Source organism: Podarcis tiliguerta (assembly GCF_965153285.1).
Source record: "Podarcis tiliguerta genome assembly, chromosome: 10".
Lineage (NCBI taxonomy): Eukaryota > Metazoa > Chordata > Lepidosauria > Squamata > Lacertidae > Podarcis > Podarcis tiliguerta.
The window spans coordinates 58,649,828-58,663,427 of NC_139543.1; positions in this window are offsets into that span (position 1 = coordinate 58,649,828).

The following is a 13,600-nucleotide window of genomic DNA, read 5'->3' on the forward strand; positions in this document are numbered from 1 at the left end:
AAAGGGGGGCAGCTGCCCCCACTAAATCAAGTAAATAAATAAAAATATTTAACTAACTGACCAATCGCGTTGCAGATAGCTCGGTTCTGCCCCCGCCCCGTCTTAAATCCTGCCCCCCCCCCAAAATGAAGGCAACCCTGTTTAAGGAAGTTATTAATGTTTTGTGTTTTATCGTGTTTTTAATATTCTGTTGGGAGCCGCCCAGAGTGGCTGGGGAAACCCAGCCGGATGGGCTGGGTATAAATAATAAATTACTACTACTACTATTGTTTTATATAAAAAAAAATTATTATTATTTTAACACATCATTTTCAACAGTAATTCAACATACTTTTACATCTTACTCAATTTTTTTGACTTCCATCAGTCCTGTCTGAAAATTTCCCAATCTAATCTCTTAGTATGCATTTCTTATTTTCCCTATTACATTTCAAACTCATAACCAATATCTCTATCTTTTTCTACTTTGTAACACTTCGTATATTTCTCCTTACAAAACTTCTTGTGGTCCTACTGGCGTAATTTGTTGATTACAGTTGCTCTTCAAATAATTCATATACTTCTTCCAATCTTCTGTAAATCTCTGGTCCCGCAGGTTTCGAGTCCTTCCTGTCATTTTGTCCAATTCTGCATAGTCTATTAATTTCGCCTGCCATTCTTCTTTCTTCAGAATCCCTTCTTGCTTCCATTTCTGGGCTAACAATACTCTTGCCACTACTATTACTATTGTTGTTGTTGTTGTTGTTGTTGGCGCCATATTATGAAAGGTGACCCAACTCTCCCCCCCCCCCCCCCCCCGATTAATTCTAGCTGAAACTGAATGTGTGACATATGGAAGAGAGGGCTGCTAAGGGCTTCTCAAGACCAACTGTCCGATACCACAAGAGGGGAGACTGCTCTGATGGTTGGATCCTGCTTGCAGGTTTTCTGCAGGCATCTGGTTGGCTGTTGTGAGAACAGGATGCTAGACTAGATGGGCCCTTCTTGTGTGAATCCTGTGACAGGTGAATCAACTGAAAGGTGCTGGGAATAATAATAATAATAGTAATATTTGTACCAGGCCCATCTGGCTGGGTTTCCTCAGCCACTCTGGGCGGCTTCCAACAAAGATTAAAAATGCATTAAAATGTCACACATTAAAAACTTCCCTGAACAAGGCTGTCTTCAGATGTCTTCTAAATGTCAGGTAGTTGTTTATCTCTTTGACATCTGGTGGGAGGGCGTTCCACAGGGCGGGAGCCACTACTGAGAAGGCCTTCGGCCAGGTTCCCTGTAGCTTTGCTTCTCGCAGTGAGGGAACCACCAGAATGCCCTCGGCGCTGGACCTCAGCGTCTGGGCAGAACGATGGGGGTGGAGATGCTCCTTCAGGTATACTGGGCCAAGGCCGTTTAGGGCTTTAAAGGTCAGCACCAACACATTGAATTGTGCTTGGAAACGTACTGGGAGCCAGTGTAGGTCTTTCAAGACTGGTATTATGTGGTCTCGGCGGCTGCCCCCAGCCACCAGTCTAGCTGCTGCATTCTGGATTAGTTGTAGTTTCCGGGTCACCTTCAAAGGTGGCCCCACATAGAGCGCATTGCAGTAGTCCAAGCGGGAGATAACTAGAGCATGCACCTTGAGGCTACCTCAGCATTCTGCTTGGGGGGGTTGTATCCATGGTCCCCCTCCCCCATCTAGCCTGGTAGTCCTCACACGAGGGGTTTTGATGGGTCCTCAATTGCCCCCCCCCTTGCAGTCATGTATGGCAATGGCCCTGGTCCAGGCCTCTTCACTGCACCAGCCTGGGGGGTGGCGCAGAGAAAGGGCATTTCTCGCCCCTTTCCACCTTGCGTGGTGCAGTGGGTTTACTCTGAGTGTGACTGACTTTTGATCTCACCCTAAGATTGCTGCTACAATCCAGTGAATGCTTGGATGGGAATGAATCCCACGGAAGATTTACTTCTAAGGATTTCCATGCTAGAACACTGGGCTTGACTGGGCTTTGACCTGATCCAGCCTGGCTGATATTATGCTCTTGGGATGGAAAAAAGAAGAAGAGCTTGCATTGAAAGCAATTCATTCAGAGCATGTGATTTGCTGAGGGAATGGAATAGGGACTTTTGACAAACAGTCATAAAATCCAAAGTCCTTAGAGGCTTCTTTATATACTTAAAGCTAACATGTTTTATTGGGCTCCAAAGTGATGGTTGGAATGTACGGCTTCCTGCAAATCAGGTGTGGGGAACGTGATGCCCTCCAGATGTTAATGGACTACAACTCCCATTATAGAATTGTAGAGTTGCAATGCAGGAATCCGTATAGTAAAAGCTATGGTTTTCCCAGTAACGATGTATGGAAGTGAGAGCTGGACCATAAAGAAGGCTGATCGCTGAAGAATTGATGCTTTTGAATTATGGTGCTGGAGGAGACTCTTGAGAGTCCCATGGACTGCAAGAAGATCAAACCTATCCATTCTGAAGGAAATCAGCCCTGAGTGCTCACTGGAAGGACAGATCCTGAAGCTGAGGCTCCAATACTTTGGCCACCTCATGAGAAGAGAAGACTCCCTGGAAAAGACCCTGATGCTGGGAAAGATGGAGAGCACAAGGAGAAGGGGACGACAGAGGACGAGATGGTTGGACAGTGTTATCGAAGCTACCAGCATGAGTCTGACCAAACTTTGAGAGGCGGTGGAAGACAGGAGTGCCTGGCGTGCTCTGGTCCATGGGGTCACGAAGAGTCGGACACGACTAAACGACTAAACAACAACAACAATGCAGGAATCTGAAATAGACCATACATGGCAGACGGCCACTCAACCTCTGCTTTAAAACCTCCAGAGCCCACTACCTCTCATCCTTAGCCATTGGTCATGCTTTCTAGAACTGATGGGAGTTGTAGTTCAGCAGGATCTGGAGGGCGCCAGATTCCCCACCACTGCTACAAATCATTGGATCTACCTGGTCATTGTTACTTGAGATGTTGCCACAGGTTCTTTTGCTGTGGCTCATAAACTGCTGCATATAGCTAAACCAGACCTGCATATGCAAAGTGGCGATGCCTAGCCCTTCCAGTTGTTGTTACTGGACTACAATTCCCATCATTCCTCACTGTTGGTCGTATTAGCTAGCAGAGCTGATGGGAGATGGACTCAAAGCTTTGCAGCACATCCCTATGCATGTCTCCTTAGATGCAAATCCTGTTGGATTCAGTGGCACTTGCTTCCAAGTAGGCGTGCATAGGAATGCAGCCTAATTTCCTCTGAGCTCAATAGGATTGACCTCTAAATAAGCATGCACAGGATCATACCGTAAAGCAGACAGGAGGAACCTCATTCAGCTTGAGGGCCACTTTCTGAGCATCACCCAGGGACCACATGCTGGTGGTGGGAGGGGCCAGAGGTAAAAGTGGGTGGAGCAATGACTATAAAATTTACCTGTACAGAGCAGGCTAGTTTCTGCAGGCACTCAGACATCCCTCTGTCCTCCACCCAGGCAAACAAGAGACGTTATCAGAGTTCGAGGCCACCTTCCAGCCAGGCAAAAACATATATTTATTCATTCGTTTATTTCACAACATTCATTGACTGCTTGATTGTAACAAAAACTCAAATTGTTTTCCAAAAACAATAATATTATCAGCGGGGGGGGGGGGGGGACCCATGGGGAAGTATTTAAAACATACAAAAATAATTAAAATTAACAGTAAGAAGCAGAAAAAAGGTTAAAAGATGAAACAGTTTCTTCCTGTCTGAATTGGCCAGTGTGGTGTAGTGGTTAAGAGCGGTGGACTCATAATCTGGTGAATCCGGTTCGCTTCCCCGCTCCTCCACATGCAGCTGCTGGGTGACCTTGGGCCAGTCACACTTCTTTGAAGTCTCTCATCCTCTCAGGTGAGAGTGTTTGTTGTGGGGGAGGAAGGGAAAGGAGATTGTTAGCTGCTTTGAGACTCCTTCGGGTAGTAATAAAGCGGGATATCAAATCCAAACTCTTCTAATTAAACAAACATGATTCCAGCAGTTGCCAAGAAGAGTACAGTGAAGGTGCTTGGCTGTGGTCAATCAGCAGGGAGTTCCAGAGCCAGTGTGCAGAGCCAGTAAGAGGTGTCTGGCCAAGGGAGTGTGTGATCTGTGGTACGGTTTGAGGGTCACTCCAAGAGGCCTAGAAGGCTGCCGCGGGCATGAGATTCCTCGCCCCTACTCTAAAGCATCCAGATTATTTTCTCTCCCAATATTTATATTTGCCTTTCAGTTTCCTGCCGCTGCTGTGTTGTTGTTGTTGTTGTTTAATGAATCTAGATATACATAGCGGTAGAGATATCATATTGGTGTGACAGTTGTAATGATTAAAACCAAGCCAGGAACAATAGATTGCTTTCTCCTGTCTGCAAGACGGGGAGGGAGGTGAACAGCAAGAGGATAACATGCATTAAATGTGACAGTCACCCAATCGAAAGAGGGCTCTGGCTGGGCTCTTGTACACAACAAGAGCAGTTTTCAATTAACCCCTCTAGTTATAACTATAGAGCTGGTACGGCTCTTTGGAGAGGAATTCAAAACACTTCCAAATAAATGGGGTGGTCCCCCCTCTTTCAACTAATTTGATTCTCTTGGAGACAGAAGGTGAGCCGGTGGTGAAGGTAAATAAATTTGGCAGCTTCTTTCTTCACCGTGTGGATACGCTGCTCATAATGGGCCTAGCCTTGGAAGTATTCTCCCCTTCATAGGAACTATAGCTAAGCAGGAAGCTGTACTCCAGGTGAGTATTCTGACCAAGGCAGAATAATAATAATAATAATAATAATAATAATAATAATAATTTTTATTTATTTATATCCCACCCTTCCCGGTTCAAAAACCGGGCTCAGGGTGGCTAACAACAAATTTAAAGCACTTTAAAACACTTAATTATAAAAACAGCATAAAATACAGTATAAAAACATGAATGACAATAAAAATAAATAATAAATTAGATAATACCCAAGGCTAGCTGGCTGAGTTGGTCCTACTTGGGCCAGCGAGGAGGCCAGGGGAGAATTAGCTGTGGGGTCTCAGAGCGGGTGATCTTCATAAAAGGGGAGGGGGAGGGAAGGGAAGGGGAGGGGGGGGAAAGATCAGGCTGAATTCAAATTAAAGGCCAGGCAGAATACAGCAGGACTATTGCTTTCCTTGATCTGGACACTGATGTAACCTGGAATAGCATTAGCTTTTTTTGCTGCAGCATCACACTATAGGCTCATGCTAAGCTTGCGGTCCACTAAGACCCCCAGATCTTTTATCATATGTCGTACTATGTTCCTCGTTAAAATGGGCAAGGGCTGTTTTCATCAGTGGGCCCTGGTACCCACCCTGAGGGTGCTGCATGTTGACATTGGCCACAGTGCAGATTCCACAATGGGGACGCTTTCAGATAACTGCAGCCTAGCAAGGCACACAACTGGAGTGAGGTTCTGCTCCATAGTTTCCTTAGCTAGGTGGTTTATCCTGCCAAAGCTACTTTTACGACATTTGCCATCAGGCTGAGAATTTCCATCCCTGAAGGGGAACATTTCAAAATATATTAGGGAGTCTGCAAAAGGTATGATTGATTCACTGCACAGCAGTGGCAATAACATTAGTCAGGAAATAAAACCTTCACATTTACTCATCTTGATGTTCCAGGAGAGCGATTTGCTGCCTCTTATATTCTCATTCGTACATGCCTGGGAGTTTAACTATATTGTATTGACCTTATTCCAGCTCTATTCATCAGCCGCTCTCCTTCAGCGTGTAATGCGGGTCTGCGTCTCTTTCCATAATTTAGTATATTTGTCTCTTTCCAACGCCCTGTTGTACATTAAATTAACACTGAATTAATTAATTGGCGCGATGTTGATTAATTCACAAATCGCAGATTAAAATGTGGATTTAAAGACCGGCTCTTAATTAGAGCCATCTTTTTGTGGAAAGGTTTTGGAACGCACTGTGAATTGTTGTAGGTGATGTATGGACACCTCTTTTTTTAATTAAGGCGATGTTCTAGAGAGCCAGTGTGCGGCGAGGTGGGATGCAAAATGCTGGGTATGGATTTGAGAAAGCTAGACGGGCTTGAGATGGAGTAGGAAGAGTCAGCAGCTGGCAGCCTTGATGCAAAATCCGGCCCCCTGTGGGGCAATACCCAGACTCCCAGGTGGCAAGCTAGGAGCAAAGGAGAGCTATGGATGGAGCACTGGCTTGGGCAACATGGCAGGCTGGCAGGCTATTTTGGAGGAATAGTGTGTTAGCCATCCCCACCCTGTTCCTTTCTAGGGTTGCCAACTTTTGATCCTGCTCCTGTAGCTTTGCCTTTAACACCAGTGTCAGGGAACTGCCATCAGTGCCAGAGGGAGAGAGCAAAAGCCAGAGGGATTCCAGAGAGCGTCCAGGGATTGGGAGAAGCAGCCCATCTTCTGGGGAAGAGAATCAGTGTAGCACCAGTGGAGAAGGGGGGCAGATGGGGGAAGCGGCGAGGCGGTCCCATGACTCCTTGCCGGGGACCAGCGGGGAGAGTAGGGGTCCTCTGCTGCCTACGCCCTCCTTGTGCAGAAGGCTTTCGCGCAGAGACAATAGGAGGAGACTAGGCGTCAAAGAGCTTCTTTGCTGGAAGAAGTTTAAGAAACGCCCACTGACGGATTCTGCCAGCGATTGAGACAGAAAAGGTTCACTTAGGCAACCCAGCCAGGTGTTTGCACCCAGCAGGGGAGATAAGCACCGGTTTACGCACGAGCAACCCCTAGAACCATTACAACCAGCTTAGAATTATAGAATTGTAGACTTGGAAGGGTCAGTGTAGGAAACTCAGCTAAACATCCATGACAGATGGCCATCCAACCTCTGCTTAAAAACCTCCAGGGAAGGAGAGTCCACAACCTCCCGAGAGAGCCATTGAACAGCTTTTCCTGCAAGAAACTTCCTGTTTGGTTGGAATCTCCTTTCTTGAAACTTGAAGCCATTGGTTTGAGTCATGTCCTAGCCTCCAGAACAGGAGAAAACAAGCTTGTTCCCTCTCGACAGGCCACACAGTTAGTAAAGCTAAAGGTACCCTTGACGTTTGGTCCAGTTGCGGACAATTCTAGGGTTGCGCACTCATCTCACTCTATAGGCTGAGGGTGCCGGCATTTGTCCACAGACAGCTTCCGGGTCATGTGGCAGCATGACTAAGCTGCTTCTGGTGAACCAGAGCAGCGCACAGAAACACCGTTTACCTTTCCGCTGGAGCGGTACCTATTTATCTATTTGCACTTTGACGTTCTTTCGAATTGCTAGGTGGGCAGGAGCAGGGACCAAACAATTGTGGGGATTCAAACCACCAACCTTCTGATCAGCAAGCCCTAGGCTCAGTGGTTTAGACCACAGCGCCACCTGCGTCCCACCCACATAGTTACTATGTATTAATATAACATTTTTATATGTAACTTTGTATTTTTGTAACATTTTTTGTTTAAGTTGTCTGTTGTTGCTTTGGTTTTTTTGTATACTGCTTAGATATATATTTAATATATAAGGAGTTATCGAAATTAAATAATCAAATCAGGTGTTGAAAGTGTCACCTATTGAATCAAGAGGTATAACTCCCCCCACCCAAAAAAAATACTGGGATTGGAGGCAACATTTCAGTGAGAGGGAGACTTGAGTCATGCAGGCCTCACAAATCAGGCCCAGGCAGCTTACAGTGTCCTGGTACCCGGCAGGGTCTAATACTGCTAACTTAGGGAGGGTAGACAATTGTTACCCCCCACCTTCCAGTGTAACTTCACATCATTTTCCTTGTTTCAAAAATCCCAGTGGGAGGGGGAGGGAGGGAATGAGGTTTGTTGCACAAGAGCGCCAAATCAACTTTCATTGCTCAAGCAGAATTTTCGGTTTGTTATTGAATCCTGCTCAGAAATACAGCCGTCCCTCGGGTTACAGACGCTTCAGGTTACAAACTCCGCTAACCCAGAAATAGTACCTCGGGTTAAGAACTTTGCTTCAGGATGAGAACAGAAATCGGGTGGCGGCAGCAAGAGGCCCCATTAACTAAAGGGGTACCTCAGGTTAAGAACAGTTTCAGGTTAAGAACGGACCTCCGGAATGAATTAAGTTCTTAACCTGAGGTACCATTGTAGCCTAAAGAGTTTAAAAAAAGAAGAAGAAGAAGAGCAGTGGGGGGCAGGGCAGTAAAGGACATGGAAAAGCCAGTTTGTTTTTAACACACCAGAGAAATTGATGGAGCGCAACACAAGTCATGTGAAATCATAAAATGTTCTGTGCTGCCAAGGTCAGATTGCTCAGCAACCCTTAAACTCTTGAGGACATTCTGCAAGGAAAAGCAATGTTTGCATTAGAGAAGACTGGGTGTTTTCTTTTTGCTTTCTGTTCTCCCCCTTCTTTTTCCGGTTGGATGACAATTTGTTTGGGATTTTTTGAAAAGCATCCCCTCATTTCTTACTAATCTGATTTAATTTCAGAGGAAAGGGGGAGAGGTTGTAGGGAGGAGAGTGATTTAATCAGGCACAGACCCCTGTTCTGGGAGACTGTACATGTTAAACTTACTGCAAGCCTCATGGAGACATATTGGCAGAATTTATTGGAGGAGGAAGAATGGGAAGAGATTGGGGAGCCAGAAGACTATGGCACAAGAGAGGACCCCAGTGGGCTGAGAGGCAGTGGGCAAGAACCAAAGGAGGACTCAAACCCTACAGAGGGTCCCAGGTGGTTGGGAGTTGGGACTCAGATTCGAGGGAATATTATTATTATTATTATTATTATTATTATTATTATTATTAACTTATACCCAGCCCATCTGGCTAGGTTTTCCCAGCCACTCTGGGCGGCTTCCAATAGGATATTAAAAATACATTAAAGCATCAGTCATTAAAAAACTTTCCTAAACAGGGCTGCCTTCAGATGTCTTCTAAATGTCAGATAGTTGTTTATTCCTTTGACATCTGATGGGAGGGTGTTCCACAGGGCGGGAGCCACTACTAAGAAGGTCCTCTGCCTGGTTCCCTGTAACTTCGCTTTTCGCAGTGAGGGAACCACCAGAAGGCCCTCGGCGCTGGACCTCAGTGTCCAAGCCGAATGATTGGAGTGGAAGCGCTCCTTCAGGTATACTGGGCCGAGGCCGTTTAGGGCTTTAAAGGTCAGCACCAACAGTTTGAATTGTGCTCGGAAACATACTGGGAGCCAGTGTAGGGAAGCGGAACAGCCCTCCTCAATGTCACTGGATAACCTGAGTGCTGCTTTCTAGTCAACGGATGTGCTGCTGGCATCAGCCTCTACTAGTGAAGAGCCTATGAGGTTCTTCCTCAGGCGAGGCTCATAGGGATAGATCTGAGAGTGCGCTACCAACAGGCTTGGAGGCCAGCAGTTGTGATACTGGCATATATACATACCTCCACACATTCCTTCAACTGGGGTTGTTGTCTCAATAGAGTTCAAGTCTGAACGGGCACAAGATCAGGGTGATTTAGGCCTATGGAGTTCACTGAGCTCACTGCTGCTACCATTCTTTATAAGTAAAGGAACCCCTGACAGTTAGGTCCTGTCATGGACGACTCTGGGGTTGTGGCGCTCATCTCGCTTTACTGGCCGAGGGAGCTGGCGTACAGCTTCCGGGTCATGTGGCCAGCATGATTAAGTCGCTTCTGGAGAACCGAAACAGCTCACGGAAACACAGTTTACCTTCCCGCCAGAGCGGTACCTATTTATCTACTTGCACTTTGATGTGCTTTTGAACTGCTAGGTTGGCAGGAGCAGGGACTGAGCAACGGGAGCTCACCCCATCACCCCGACCTTCTGATCAGCAAGTCTCTGGCTCTGTGGTTTAGACCACAGTGCCACCCGCATCCTAATTACCAGGAGGAAGCTATTTGCTGCCTGCCATGAGCTTCAATGCTCCCAAAGCACACAGCCTGGAAACAGAAAAGAAACAAAACAAAGCATCAAGGACGTAATTATGCATAATTAATATTTTTTAAAACAAAAATAAAAACAAATAAATGTCAGATTATATACAGCATTCTCCAAGTTGATAAATCATTTATGATAAAGCAAGGCGAAGTTCTCAAAAAGCTCATCTCCTTCAAGATATGGGAATACAGCGGGACAAAATAAACAACTTTCCCTTGTGTAAAAATCCTATATAGAAGAAAATCGCTAGGGAGAAAATACGGCAAGGTGGAATGTGATACCCTACAAAATAGCATAAAGTTTCAAGGGCAAATGGTTTAAGGTGTTAAGAAGTGTTAAATAATAATAAAAAATACTGTTTGTTTCCATATATGGAAGGGCCGTCTGTATGTAAAAACAAATTAAATAACTGAAAAAATATTTCGAAAGCATAGGAACAGCCAGGGCTTTTTTTTTTCCAGGGAGAACTCATCAGAACTCAGTTCTGGCACCTCTCAGGTGAGCACGATTGCCATTATATCACAACAAAGAAGGCATTCATGATGAGTCCCAGCAACACGTTTTCTAGAAAAATATGTCAGTGTTTGTAAAAGGCAAAAAAGAAGAAGGAAAGGGTTCTGACCTCCCTTTGTCTCTTCAGCCTGGTCATCGGACCCTTGTCTGCATAAAAGAGTCCACGAGAATATCCTTGCAGAGTTTTATTCTTAAAAGTCTTTGTGCAAAACACAACTGAATAACTATACACACCAGCACCAACCAACCAACCCAAACACCAGCCTCAGCACCAAACTAACATTTCTCACTATATATATACAACCTGCTGCAAGCCGCTGAGTCATGCTGACCCAGCTTTATTCGCATTAAATAAACAGCGGCCATTTTAGCCATGACAAAATAGTACTGTACTGCGAACAGTCATCAATTAAATTAACTGATTTTTATATTAAAATACAGCCCCTGTCTCTCTGTGTCTATAAACTCAGGGTTGCAGGTTGCTTTGAGTTGCCTTGGGCACGATAAAACAACTAAGAAATTTATTTAATTATAAATTAAACACCTTTAGGCACCAGGCAAAAAGCTTCCTCTTTAACCAGGCCTTTGGGCTGATTGACATCCAAGGCCCTTTTAAAATGTGTCATGGGGGGTTATTGGAATGCTTTTGTTTTAATTTTGATTATGCATTTTGTGTTTTTATATCGTGGTTTTATCTTGTGAACCGCCCTGAGACCTGCGGTACAGGGTGGTATACAAATTTAATAAAGAATAATTATAATTATTGTAATTATGGGAGTGATTGCTACTCCTGCTTGAGTTGCTTGCCAACATCATTTGCTCCCCACTCCCCTTAAAGCTCAGTAACACTCCACTTCCCCATGTAGTTCATTAAAATTTTCGAACTGCACAGACAGCGGGAACCAGGTCACGCGATATCATTGAGATTTCAGCTGATTGACAGGCACATAGCCTGCCCACCTGTCAACATTAGCTTGGGGTGGGTGGAGCAGGTAAGGATCTGGCCCACTGGCTGGTGCTAGTATGGTCCTAAGAATTGCCCTAGGGACCCAAAGGGCACCCATCCTGACCGTGAAAGGGGAGCCTATAGAGGACGCTGGACACCTGCCTTAGTCAGGAAATGAGGAATGAGGCTGGTGTTGCAGGACCTTGGATAGCTCCAAGCAAAGCGCTTGCTGCAAGGAAGTTTGGAGCTCAGTTTGGAGACCTTGCATGGGGAGAGGTGGGCTATCCTTCCCAGGCCCCGCCCCCTTCCAGACCATCAGAAAACCTTAAAGGGGCAGGCCCCTGGGAGTGGAGTCTAGTAGTTGGCTCCTACCTTGTGCACTGCCTGGATACCTTCTCCCACTGTCATGTATCCCACGTAAAGTGATCAAGCAACTCAGGGAAACCTGGGTCCAAAAGTGCAATTTCAAATTCAGTCGCCTCAGGTTCCCGGCTCAAGCTTGGTGTCAGGGCCTCAGTCTGTGTTGAGCAGCTGCCCTGATCTTCCTGATCTGGTTGGTCCGTCCATCCACACACACACACACACACACACCGCTCTGTGTCAGAATCCAAGACCCTGTTTGTGCTGAGGATTGTAATTAGTTCCATGCTGAAATCTATCTTCAACTTTATCAAAAAGTGTTATTCCTCAGTGAAAGAGGCATCCCCTTTTTGTGCCTCATACTTGAGAATTTATTTCAAACATTGGTGGTTTTGTGCTTACCTTATTTTATTTATTTATTTATTTATACATACATACATACCCTGCCCATCTGACTGGGCCTCCCCAGCCACTCTGGGTATCTCTCAACAGAATATTAAAAACATGATAAAACATCAAACATTAAAAACTTCCCTAAACAGGGCTGCCTTCAGATGTCTGCTAAAAGTCAGATAGTTGTTTATTTCCTTGACGTCTGATGGGAGTGGGCACCACAACCAAAAAGGCCTTCTGCCTGGTTCCCTGTAACCTCACTTCTCACAGTGAGGGAACCGCCAGAAGGCCCTCGGAGCTGGACCTCAGTGTCCAGGCTGAACAATGGGCGTGGAGACGCTCCTTCACGTATATTGTTATGAGGTGACAGAGGGAACCTTTTAAGCCTGAGGGCCACATTCCATTCTAGGCAAACTGCCAGGAGCCACACGGCAGTGGCGGGTGGGGCCAGAGGCAAAAGTGAGTGGAGCAATGCATGCAAATTTCACCTCGTGCAGTAGACTAGTTTCTCACACACTCACATCAGCCTCTTTATCCTCCATCCAGGCAAGTGAGAAGCACTATCAGTGCAGGGTATGCCCTGGGGAGAAGGGCCATGACTGGGTAGGGGATATGCCACGAGGAGGATCCCAGGGATCAGAAAGAAAGAACTGGAGGGCTGCATTTGATCCCCATTAAACATTTCTCCAGCACGCTGCAGCCTCCCCAGGTGCCGATTGAAAAAAGCACCCAGGGAGGCTGCAGAGTGTAAACCATGGGTAGGCAAACTAAGGCCCAGGGGCTTGATCCAGCCCAATCACCTTCTAAATCCAGCCTGCGGATGGTCTGGGAATCAGTGTGTTTTTACATGAGTAGAATGTGTCCTTTTATTTAAAATGCATCTCTGGGTTATTTGTGGGGCCTGCCTGGTGTTTTTACATGAGTAGAATGTGTGCTTTTATTTAAAATGCATCTCTGGGTTATTTGTGGGGCATAGAAATTTGTTCATTCCCCCCCTCCAAATATAGTCTGGCCCCCCACAATGTCTGAGGGAGAGTGGACTGGCCCCCTGTTAAAAAGTTTGCTGACCCCTGGTGTAGACCACCAGGGAGATGATTTGTAGAATTAAAAGACCCTCACAAGCACCCAGTCAGCCACCTCAAAAATAAGTGTGACAAAATCCCACTCATGAGAATTTCAGTGAATTTCTCTCTCCCCCCCCCCCTTCATAGTTTTCAAATGGAATGGCAGAATGATGATGAGTGATATGGAAAAAATCCAGGAGAAATATTTGGCACAGCCCTAGACACGATAGCATCTTCTCAAAAGGAACTCTTAAGGGTGGAGTGCTACCCAGAAATTGTACAATGGGGGGGGGGAGGCATTTCCTGGTACTGGGGGACACTTGATCTCACCACTCACCACAGAGGTCTCCCCCCACTCCAGTGACAATAACTCAGTTACTTTGGACTAGGCCAGAAATGATCTGTTTCTGCATCATTTATATGTCCATGGTTTT